This window comes from Herpailurus yagouaroundi, unplaced genomic scaffold (genome assembly GCF_014898765.1).
Source record: "Herpailurus yagouaroundi ecotype Mexico unplaced genomic scaffold, PumYag 181, whole genome shotgun sequence".
Classification (NCBI taxonomy): domain Eukaryota; kingdom Metazoa; phylum Chordata; class Mammalia; order Carnivora; family Felidae; genus Herpailurus; species Herpailurus yagouaroundi.
Genome location: NW_024412412.1, coordinates 5,395,817 through 5,406,474, shown reverse-complemented (window position 1 = coordinate 5,406,474; position 10,658 = coordinate 5,395,817).

Genomic DNA, 10,658 nt, shown 5'->3' with positions numbered 1-10,658 from the left:
CCCAAAGTAGACTTTTGAGTGCCAGGCAGTATCATTGCTGAAGAATGGTGTTGGAGAATTTACTGGCCCCCCAATAACTTAAAGCCTTATGCCACAGCAGTCTTAAGTAGATTTAAGACTTTCAAGTCTAACTTGGAAGAAAATATTTTAAAAAATAGATGATTCTATCTGCGTTTCCAAAGTAAGTAACAAAAAATACAGACAGCAGGGGAAAAGATTGATATGCTCAGCATATTAAAAAAAATAACTTCTACTCATTAAGAAATAGAGGGGCACCTGAGTAGTTCAGTTGTTTGAGTGTCCGACTCTTGACATTGGCTCAGGTCATTATCTCACAGGTATGGGATCGAGCCCCGGATGGGTCTCCTTGCTGACAGTGCGGAGCCTGCTTGAGATTCTCTCACTCCCTCTCTCTCTGCCTTTCCCCCACTCATGCTCATAGTCCCCCAACCAAAATAAATAAATAAACTCGAAAAAAATAAAGAAATAGAAAAAAGTGAAAATAGAGGTGTCAGTCATTAAGGAGACATTTGTAGTGCATATCCCTGACAAATGTTTGTAACCAGAATCAAGAACTCTGAATCAATTGAGAAAGATTAATTCAATAAAAAGCAGGCAAAAAACATAACCAGGCATTTCACAGAGATGGGGAGTCAAATGACTGAGGGACGTGAGAAAATCGTCAAGCTCGCAGGTGATACTGAACACAGTTTCATCCAGGAAATTGGCAAATATTTAAGAGTAATAATCCCAGGTGTTGGTGATACTGGAAACCACAGCAACACTTCGATTTGGCCAGTGCGAGTGTGAACTGAAGCAACCAGTTTGCTTTTCAACCCGTCAAGGGGAGTATGCAAATACACTACCGCATGGTAATTCAACTTCCAGGTAAAGAGACGTATGAGAATGTTCAGAAAAACCGTGTAAATGCAGAAGAGCGGAAACAAATGTCCATCGGCACCAAAATGGGTCAACGAATGACAGGACAGTAAACAGGGGAACCAAAGAGTGAGTGCATTGGAGCTACGCACGCCAACATGAGGCCGAGTGAAAACAAAGCAGTGCGCAGAAAAGCACATCTGATTTGATTCCTGGGGCAGAGGCGAAGCCATGCTGCGGGGATGGAATGGTCGTCCGTGTTACACACTGCAACTTTCCTCCGTGATCTGTGCCGAGCACACACCACTCTTACCACACCAGATGCCCTGGCTCCAGTACTGCTGTTCCCTCGACTTGCAGACGATGTGGCAGTGAAAAGATCATGCCTGCAATCCCAGAGCTGTGGCCCATGCCACACTGAGGGCCAGGTATTTAGATTTTCAACCCCCAATAATACTCCAAATGTTAAAATATCCAAATTATATATATATATATATATATATATATATATATATATATATATATGCAGGTAAATATTGACATATGTATGTATGGAAATTACAAATAAATGAGTGACAGCCCCATACACATTACATTCAGCACATTAGGGGGTGTAGAGTTGTGGATATAGCGTTAGAAAGACACAGCAAGGGGCGTTTGGGTGGCTTAGTTGGTTAAGTGTCCGACTTCAGCTCAGGTCATGATCTCAGGATTTGTGAGTTCGAGCCCTGCGTCGGGCTCTGTGCTGACAGCTCAGAGCCTGGAGCCTGCTTCATATTCTGTGTCTCCCTCTCTCTGCCCCTCCCCTACTCGCACTCTGTCTCTCTCAAAAATCAATAAACACTAAAAAAATTATACCAAAAAGACAGTGATTCACTTGGGTAATGGATACAAAGGGTATTAATGACACTGTATGATTTTTGTACCTTTTTTATGTTAGAATTGATGTATATTCCTTTGTATGTAATGTTATAGAAGCATTCAGTCCTAAAAATGATATTCTCCCTGCATTCTGAGTTTAAACAAAAGATTTTCCTCTCTTATTTCTTTTACTTTTAATAAAGAATCTAAAGAAATAATAAAACTTTATCTATCTACCTATGTATCTATGTATCTATCGAATAATTACTAAAATAGTTGTACTCAGGATGACCCATTGGGGTACAAGAAGAACATATTACACTTTTATTGATATTTATTTTAACCCTCTACTTTTCATTTTATTTTTATGAGATAAAAATTGATTAAGAAGATATGTCCTATAGCTTTTATTTTCAGAACATCATGGCACCAGAATATATTAATATATACAAAACATGCTAGTGCTTCATTAATACTGGGGCATATTACGTATGTCTGTCTCAGAAATAGGTCTGGTAGACAGCAACGACAGAAGGAACCTAATACATGTAACAATTACACAAATGGAAAAGAAGGTACCATCCAGAATTTTGTAATCAGGTAGACCAGATTCTCAAGTTCCTATGCCATGAATTTAGAAATGGACAACTGAGGAGTATGAAGAATTCTGATAAAAGGTCCTCCTGAAAATCCAAACAAATCTGTGAATGCACCTGAGGTATCCCATGCTTTAAAAGTACTCTACGTGACTCCTGGAGCACCTGACTGCTCGTTTGGTAGAGTGTGTGACTCTTCATCTCGAGATTGTGAGTTCAAGCCCCAGGTGGGGTGTAGAGATGACTTAAAAATAAAATCTTTAGAAGTATTCTAAGTGATTATGTCACACAGCCTGAGTTGAGAATGACTGCCCTTTGTTTCGTTGTGCTTTCCATATTCATTTTTATTTTTGTAGGTTTGCCAGAGACACACATGACCAGGCCCATTTATGTCATTGTGTGGGTTCATAGTTAAGGTGATTTTCTGTTAATGTGAAAAATAGGACATTGGATATAACAGATGGAGAAAAACTCTAACATTCTATTCTGAACAATGTAAGGAAGATATTAATGGAGCAATTCCTGTAAATGAAGTAAACATTCAGCTAAAAACCATTCGAGAAAAACCACACGATGAGGAAAGAATTTGACGGAGAAATCAGTACATGCAGAAGCAAAAATTAGTGAATTAAAAAACAAAATAGTATAGGACTTGAATGAACAAAGCAGAATATAAACTTACATCTTAAAAACCAACAAAATAGATGAATTGCCTCTTTCAAGTCTGTTCAAAAAGAGAGAAAACACGCAATTTTACAAAGTGAAGAAACCTTACTATATAGATTTGGGGTTTAAAATATCTTAACATATTATGAATGACTTTTCTAATACAATGACGGTGGTAATAATTAAATAATTACTGGTCACCTGCTATATATGCTGGCATATAATTCTCAGTACAGTTCTAGGAGATTGGTTATTATTATATTCTTTTAATTAAATCTTAGGCAAAATGACCTACCTCAGGTGACGACGCAGCAAAATCAGGAATCAGAATAATTCCGAGAGCTCTTAACTACTTTGCAATATTGTCTCTTAAAAAGAGTATATTGCTAGGAAAAAATGAGGCTTTTTTCCAGACACATTGACCCCTGTTACTGCGGAGACTCACCGTTCTGTGATCTTGAGTGCTTGGGAACCAAGTTGATAGGTCCCGATGCAGATTGATTCTTGTTCATTACAGATTTCCTGAGGGCATTGCTCTGTGTTTTTTCGATAAACTCTTGTTAGTATATGAGGGAAGGTTTAATTGGTTGTTTCTCTTTCAAAGTTCAAAGGTCAAGCTAACATTGAATTTAAAAGTCAGGTTTATTTTCTGAAAGGAGAAAGGAAGATTGTCTCCGAGGAAATTTCCTTCACCCGTCTTTTCCGTCTCTTAGTAATATGCTGCAGTGAATTGTAACCAGTGAATCACTACCTGCTTATTATTTATTCTTATTCTTTATCCTGATCCAGAAAAGCATTTAAAGTTAAAATTATCTTGAATGAGACAAAATGAGTTTATAGTTTTTTTTTTATGGTCTTCCTCTATCAAAAATGGAGAAAGGAGATCACTGATAATAGTACATTATATACAGTCCTACTTGAAGTGAGCCAACTTATTTTCACTTCCTAAGCATCTGTTAGTTTTTTGCTTTTCTGGATGGTGGTTAGTGTTGTTTTGGAATGGTAGTGATACAACCAGAATCACCACACAAAAGGCTCTGAAAACTGTCTATGTCAAGAAGGACATCGATGTCTACGTTGACTCGGTTTCGGGGTTAAATTGTGAGGTAGTCTGGCATTTGGGAATATTTGTCCATGACAATGGTGACCATGAGAGACCACGTGGGCTCCCCTGGGCTTCCTGAAGACAAGACCTATTTTTTAATTTCATCTTTTTACTTACTAAATGTTTAGCAAGTACCTGACAGTTAGTAGGTGCTCCAGGAACTAATCCAAAAATTAGGTTAGATATATTTTAGGTAAATGTAAGCAAGTTCGTGGGACAATGATTGTATCATTACATCGAAGACTTTGGCCATTATCTGGTACAATTTTAAAAGCTGGTGTTTGTTAATCATGCTGTGTGTCCTGGGGGGTTTGTTGGTTTTTCAAGAAATTATTTCCCAGAAATCCCAAGGTGTACGTTATTACAATTGAGACTCAAGGGACAGTTTTGTTTCATTTTTTTTTTCTTCTCAATTCTCAGATGCCGTGTGAATGCGCACGTTATACACCACAGATACGAAAATTCCTTTTAGCTCTTCTCCATAACAAAAGTTTTCACAGGATGCAAAGTGTACTTTCTTGGAAATGAAATTTTGTTTTGATAATTTTCAATGACACAGTTATACAATTACATCATGGCTTTTAAAAATGCCAAGTATTTTTTATTAAGCTTGCACTTTGGCATAGTTGAAAAGCCAATAGTGTTAAAAAGTCTTGTAATAAAAACTAGCTATCTGTCACCCTGTCCTCCCCTCATCCCTACCCAAGGAAAAGATTTCAACTATTCTTGTTCTGTGGGTAATTAGGTGTTTACTTCCAAATACTATGCTTTACTGCTTTAGAACAATCTCATTTTAGATATTATGTGTTGGTTTCCCTGTGTGGATGACGATTTAACCCCTCATATATTCTCCTCGATCACAATTTTTTTTTCTTTCCATGATTTAAGGATGCTTGCGTTACAGCCAGTATTTTATTAATGTTCATGATGGAGCGAAGTAGTAGGCTCAGGCACCTTTTAGTTTTTCATAGAGTAAATATTTTCCTCGGTGTCGGTGTAGCTTTCTTCGTTCCCATCAGGAATACATTGTGGAACGGCCTGACATACTGCTGAATGTCTCATCAAGATTCTTTTCCAACTACTTAAACGTACCAGCTGTTCTATGATTTTCCCCCCGAAGACCTCTCTAGAGATGGTCCTGTTCTCATCCGGGCCACACATGCCGGTGGGTCTTTGTGTTCTTAAAACGAAGAGACTAGGAGAATTTTTCCTCTACTCTTTTCCAGGCTTGCTTTTGTTTCGTTTTACTTCCTTCCTTAGCCCCTGATCTGCACCTCTTCTGAATCTGGGGACATCTTCAGGAGAGGCTGGCTGTGTTGAGATCCTATGGATCTTCGGTTGTGACGGTGTTTTATTCCTCCTCCAGCTGTGGCTTCTGCCACTGAGAATGGTGGTTTGGCACAGGCCCCCAGGGAAGGGTCTCCAGATATGCAGCTCACCTGTTAACGTTGCCTCCTTCTCTGCGCTTTGTGTCCTTTTTTGTGTTCTGAAGCTGCCTGATATCTTACATATCTGATTCTCCTTTGTAATTGACCTAAGCCTTCTTGTTCCAAGACGGAGCTCTCCACTCGCCGTGCATTATTCTGTAGGATTGGGTATGGAATTTCATGTATTCGGAAGGTTTCTTAGGTTCAAGTAAGGCTTTCTTGAGTGTCTTTATTCTGTCTTTCTCTCTCACTGTCTTTTCAGCTAGACACAGTGTTCTAAAGAGAGAATATGGAGAATCCCCTGGCCAACGCATGCTTTTTGTTCTATAACCTACCATCACTGGTCACGTTTTTTTTTTCTTTTTTAATTAATTAGAGAATGCAAGTGCGCACACAAGCAGGGGAGGGACAGAAAGAGAGGGAAACAGAATCCCAAGCAGGCTCCGTGCTGTTAGCGCAGGGTCTGACGTGGGGCTCGATCCCGGGAGCTGTGGGTTCACGACCTGGGCTGAAAGGGCGCTTAACTGACTGAGCCACCCCGGCGCCCCATTGGTAAGTTTTTCTAATCTCCTGCTTTGATAGACTTCAGTGGAAGAATCTAGGTAAAATGCTAGAGACCTCGAACTTCCATTTCTAAATTCGAGAGTTTAGTGCCACATAGAATTTCTAGTTCTCAGCTGCTTTCCACCTGCTGGCTCTATCAGCTCCCCAGAAGTCCAGAGATAGGGGGTGCTAGTGATTGCAGAAGGGGGGAGAGGGAGAAATGGGCATCTACCACTGATGGAAAAGACTGCACGTTCTCCTCCTTTCTTCACCTGCAACTTTATTTTGCCCTTTTTTTTTATGGTAGCCCTCGATGTCGTTCCCAGGCGCGAGTTAAAATGGGAAGAGAGAATGTGGGTAAACACAGACAGTAGTTTTATAACCTGTCAAAGAAAGAGAGAGAGAGAGAGAGAGAGAGAGAGAGAGAAATAGAGAGACTGGGCAAGCTCCTTTGCCTGAGTAATTTAAATATTGGATAGGAAGCCAAAACTGGAGTGGTTTAAGTAAATCCAGGCTGAAAGCAAGAAAGGAGAACAGAGGAGTTCCAGAAATTTCTTTCCTTTTTGTGCGCAGTCTGTGAACATATGGTTTGGAGGCAGTCGGCTCAGTTGGCTAAATCATGGTGCTAATGAAGTGGAGATCCCTGAATGAGTTATTTAGCTTCTAGCAAGAAAAAGCAGTTTGCTTTTAACAGATTACATGCCTACGGCAGGAAAGCTAACCTTCACCTACTAGGCAGGGAGGCTGGAGGATGGTTAACTCAAGCAAAACTGATGTCAGAACCAGGAATCAGGGTACAACCCATGGCTTTCAGGTGATGCCTTGAGTTTGCTCATAGGGTAGGCTGTTTAGTAAATTTTAGCTTGAATCAAGTTTCTGTTCACCACTGCGTATTCGCTGACTGTTTAGTGCTGCCCTAAATACATGACTCAGCAAACCCTTTTTTGGTGGATGGTAATGGATATAGCCTCATTTTTGTTTATTTGTAACTTCGGTGGAAAACGTAAACATCCATTAATGATTTTTCGTTAAATTTTGTTTGTATCTGTTTTGGAACAAATGAAATTTTATGCTATTAGAACAGTCAGTGCAGGGGCGCCTGGGTGACTCAGGCAGTTATGCCTTCGGACTTTTGATTTCAGCTCAGGTTGTGATCTTAATGGTGTGAGATAGAGCCCTGTGTTGGGCTCCGTGTTGGACAAGGACCTGTTTAAGATTCTTTCTCTCTCCTCATCCTCCCTCTCCCCCATTCTCTCTCTCTCTCTCTCATAAAAGGAAAAACAACAACAAAGTAATGTAAGTTTCTGTATAGGAAATAAAAATGGAGCCTCTACTTAACTTTCAAATTTAAAGATTGCACTTTCAAATTTTTATGTTCCCTGACTTATAATGGTTTGACTTCTAACTTTTCAACTTTGTGATGGTATGAAAGTGATATGCATTCGTACAAACTGTGCTTGGAACTTTGAATTTGGATCTATTTTTTTTTTTAAGTTTTTAGACTTCTTTTATTTTTTTGAGAGACAGAGGGAGCAGGGGAGGGGAAGAGAGAGAGGGAGAGAGATTCCCAAGCAGGCCCTGTGTTGTCAGTGCAGATCCCGACGTGGAGCCCCAATCCATGAGTTGTGAGATCATGACCTGAACCGAAACCAAGAGTCTGACACTTAACCGACTGGGCCCCCCGGGTGCCCTTGAATTTGGATCTTTTCCTGGGCTGGCACTAGAGAGGTCGTAGGATCTTCTCTCATGATGCTGGGAAATGGCAGCCACCCACACTTCCCCGTCACCTACGTGGTCGGGAAGATAAACAGCTGACACACTGACAACCATCCTGCACCCATACAACTTTCTGTGTGTCGCTTTCACTATAGTATTCAGCACATTGCACGATATAGTCAATACTCTGATAAAATAGGCTGTGTGTGAGGTCCCTTTGCCCAACTCTAGGCTCATATACGTGTTCTGAGCACGTTTAAGGTTGGGCGAGGCTAAGCTACAATGTCTGGTAGGTTCGGTGTGTTGTGTGTATTTTCAGACTTACAGTATTTTCAACATACAATGGGTTTCTTGGCATGTCACACCATCGTGAGTCAAGGAAGATCTGTGTTTTGTTCATATTATCCCTGTGCAAACCCTGCCAAACAGCTATTCCTTATATCTGGAGATCATCATTGCCTACCAAGACCTTGAGAAAGCCGACAGCTCAGATGTAATACTTCTGATTACTTGAAGGGATTCTATCACATCTGTCCTGCCTCTCTCAGAATGTGAGCCACTCATCTGACCCTTCTGAGGAGGTTTGGCCTGATTGCTCATAGTAACTCTGTGGGGAAGCCTGAGCTCAGTTTCTAGAAACAGAGTTCCAGGTGTATGAGCTCGGGAAGCTGTGCCCAACCCCCGGTGACTTTGTTTCAGAGGTGGATGGTGTGAGTTGTCCAGACAGCCTGGCAGTGCTGTTATGGATATGAATAAAATACACTGCTATATTCTGACTATACTAATAAATAAATAATTGTAATGATTCTGGTGAAAATAGGTGGGTAATTTATCCATAATGATAAGGGAATGAAAAGTATGCAGGGTTATGGTGAATGTATAGTATTAGCAAAATCATTTTTTTAAGTTTATTTATTTATTTTGAGAGAGAGAGAGAGAAAGAGAGAGAGAGAGAAATGGGCAAAGAGAGAGGGAGATGGAGAGCATCACAAGCACTGTCACTCCCACTGTCAGTGCAGAGCATGATGGGGGGCTCGACCTCATGAACCGTGAGATCGTGATCTGAGCCGAAACTTAGAGTCAAATGCTTAACAAACTGAGCCACCCAGATGCCCCAGCAATATCATTTTAAATAGCACACACTGTGGCCTGGCTTTATAGTATCCACATGGTCAGGTCTTTCCAATCCTATCTGCCATTATCGCATACAAACCAATATGGTCTTCCTGCCAAGTGACATGCAACACAGGAGCCTTTTGCTCGTGATGGAAGTTCTCACTGCTTCAGGTTCTATTCATCCTTCAAACCCCATCTCAAATGCCACTTCTTCATATCCTCTTTCTAGGATTCCTTCTTCTTCACTGACATGGGAACCTTTAGTTGTCTACCCAACTCCTAAGGCACATTATCATACATTTTTTGAAAAGTTTATTCTGAGAGAGAAAGAGCACACAATGCACATTTGTGCAAGTTGGGGAGGAAGGAGAGAGAAGGAGAGAGAGAATCCCAAGCAGGCTCTGCACTGCCAGCATGGATCTCAATGCAGGGCTCGATTCCACAAACTGTGAGATCACAACCTGAGCCTAAATCAAGAGTTGGACGCTTGACCAACTGAGCCGCCCAGGCTCCCCCTGTCTTTAATACATTTCTGGCTCTTGCCACTTTCTGCTTTATGTGTGAATTATTTAAACCCTTGCTTTTCCATTAGATGACTAGCTTCTTAAATATATACAGTGAATCATAAGATAGGACACATTTACTAGCATTAGCTGTGTTCCAGGAATTGTGCTAAAATTTACACATCTGCTATCTTATTGACTCTTCCTAGATATCTGATGCATTAACTACTATTATTATCTCTATCCTACAGATGGGGACTATTGAATTTATTAACTTGGTCAACATCACAGAATTATTAAGTGGTAGAACTAGACCCAAGTACAAGCTTTCACAGTTTTGCATTTTATACCCTACAGCCTTCACATACATAATATCTTCAGTTGGTAATTATTTGGTCTTGTGGAAAACGATTTATGTATCATTGGGCAGTCCCTAACAAAGTAAGAAAATTAGGAAAAGATTTGCCTTTTACCTTGTATCACCGTGGGAGAAATTTGGTTAAAAAAACAGACAAACATATTGACTGTTTTGCTAGTTGTCAAATAGCATGTTACACTTTGAGACTAGAAGTATTAAAGAAGCTTTACTGTGTACTTGGGATTAAAATATCTTAAACTATATTAAATTGTTTTGCTAAACTATTTTTAAAGCATGGAACTGTAGTTTATATTCTGCTCTTCAACCGTTCCATCTATCAGTTGAAGTGTGGCTTAGTTCTGATGCAGCCGATTTGACTTTGCATATAAACTTTAGGGTGGTGTCCTCCCAAGAATTTTCTGAAGCATGTTGTGATTTTTCGCTTTTATTTCCTGGGAAGGCAGGTCCTCAAAAGGAAAACGCTGTATTTCTCTGGAGCATTTTTGCTTCAGGAATTTTGAAAATCTAATAAAAATACTTTGATTTGAAATGAAAGTACTTCTTTGATGTTAATATCATTGTTATTCACCAGATGGAGGGGTACCACTAGGTGAGATTTCAAAGAAACTTCATTACATTGTTTTCTGTAAAAGCATGTGGAAAAGGGCAGGTCTTCATGGGACACAGGCATCTAAGCACTCAGGGGGAGACAGTGGTCTTAAACCTCTGTTGGTCAGTACTCAAACTGAGTGAACCAGGTTCTGGAAATATCATGCCTTTCCTCACTTTTGTAAGGGATCTTTGGCAAGTGCCTGGGCTGTTCTTGCAGTTGTTGGGGGGGGGGGTGGCAGGTAAGCAGGGGCTCGCTGTGATGCAGGTCACCTGTGG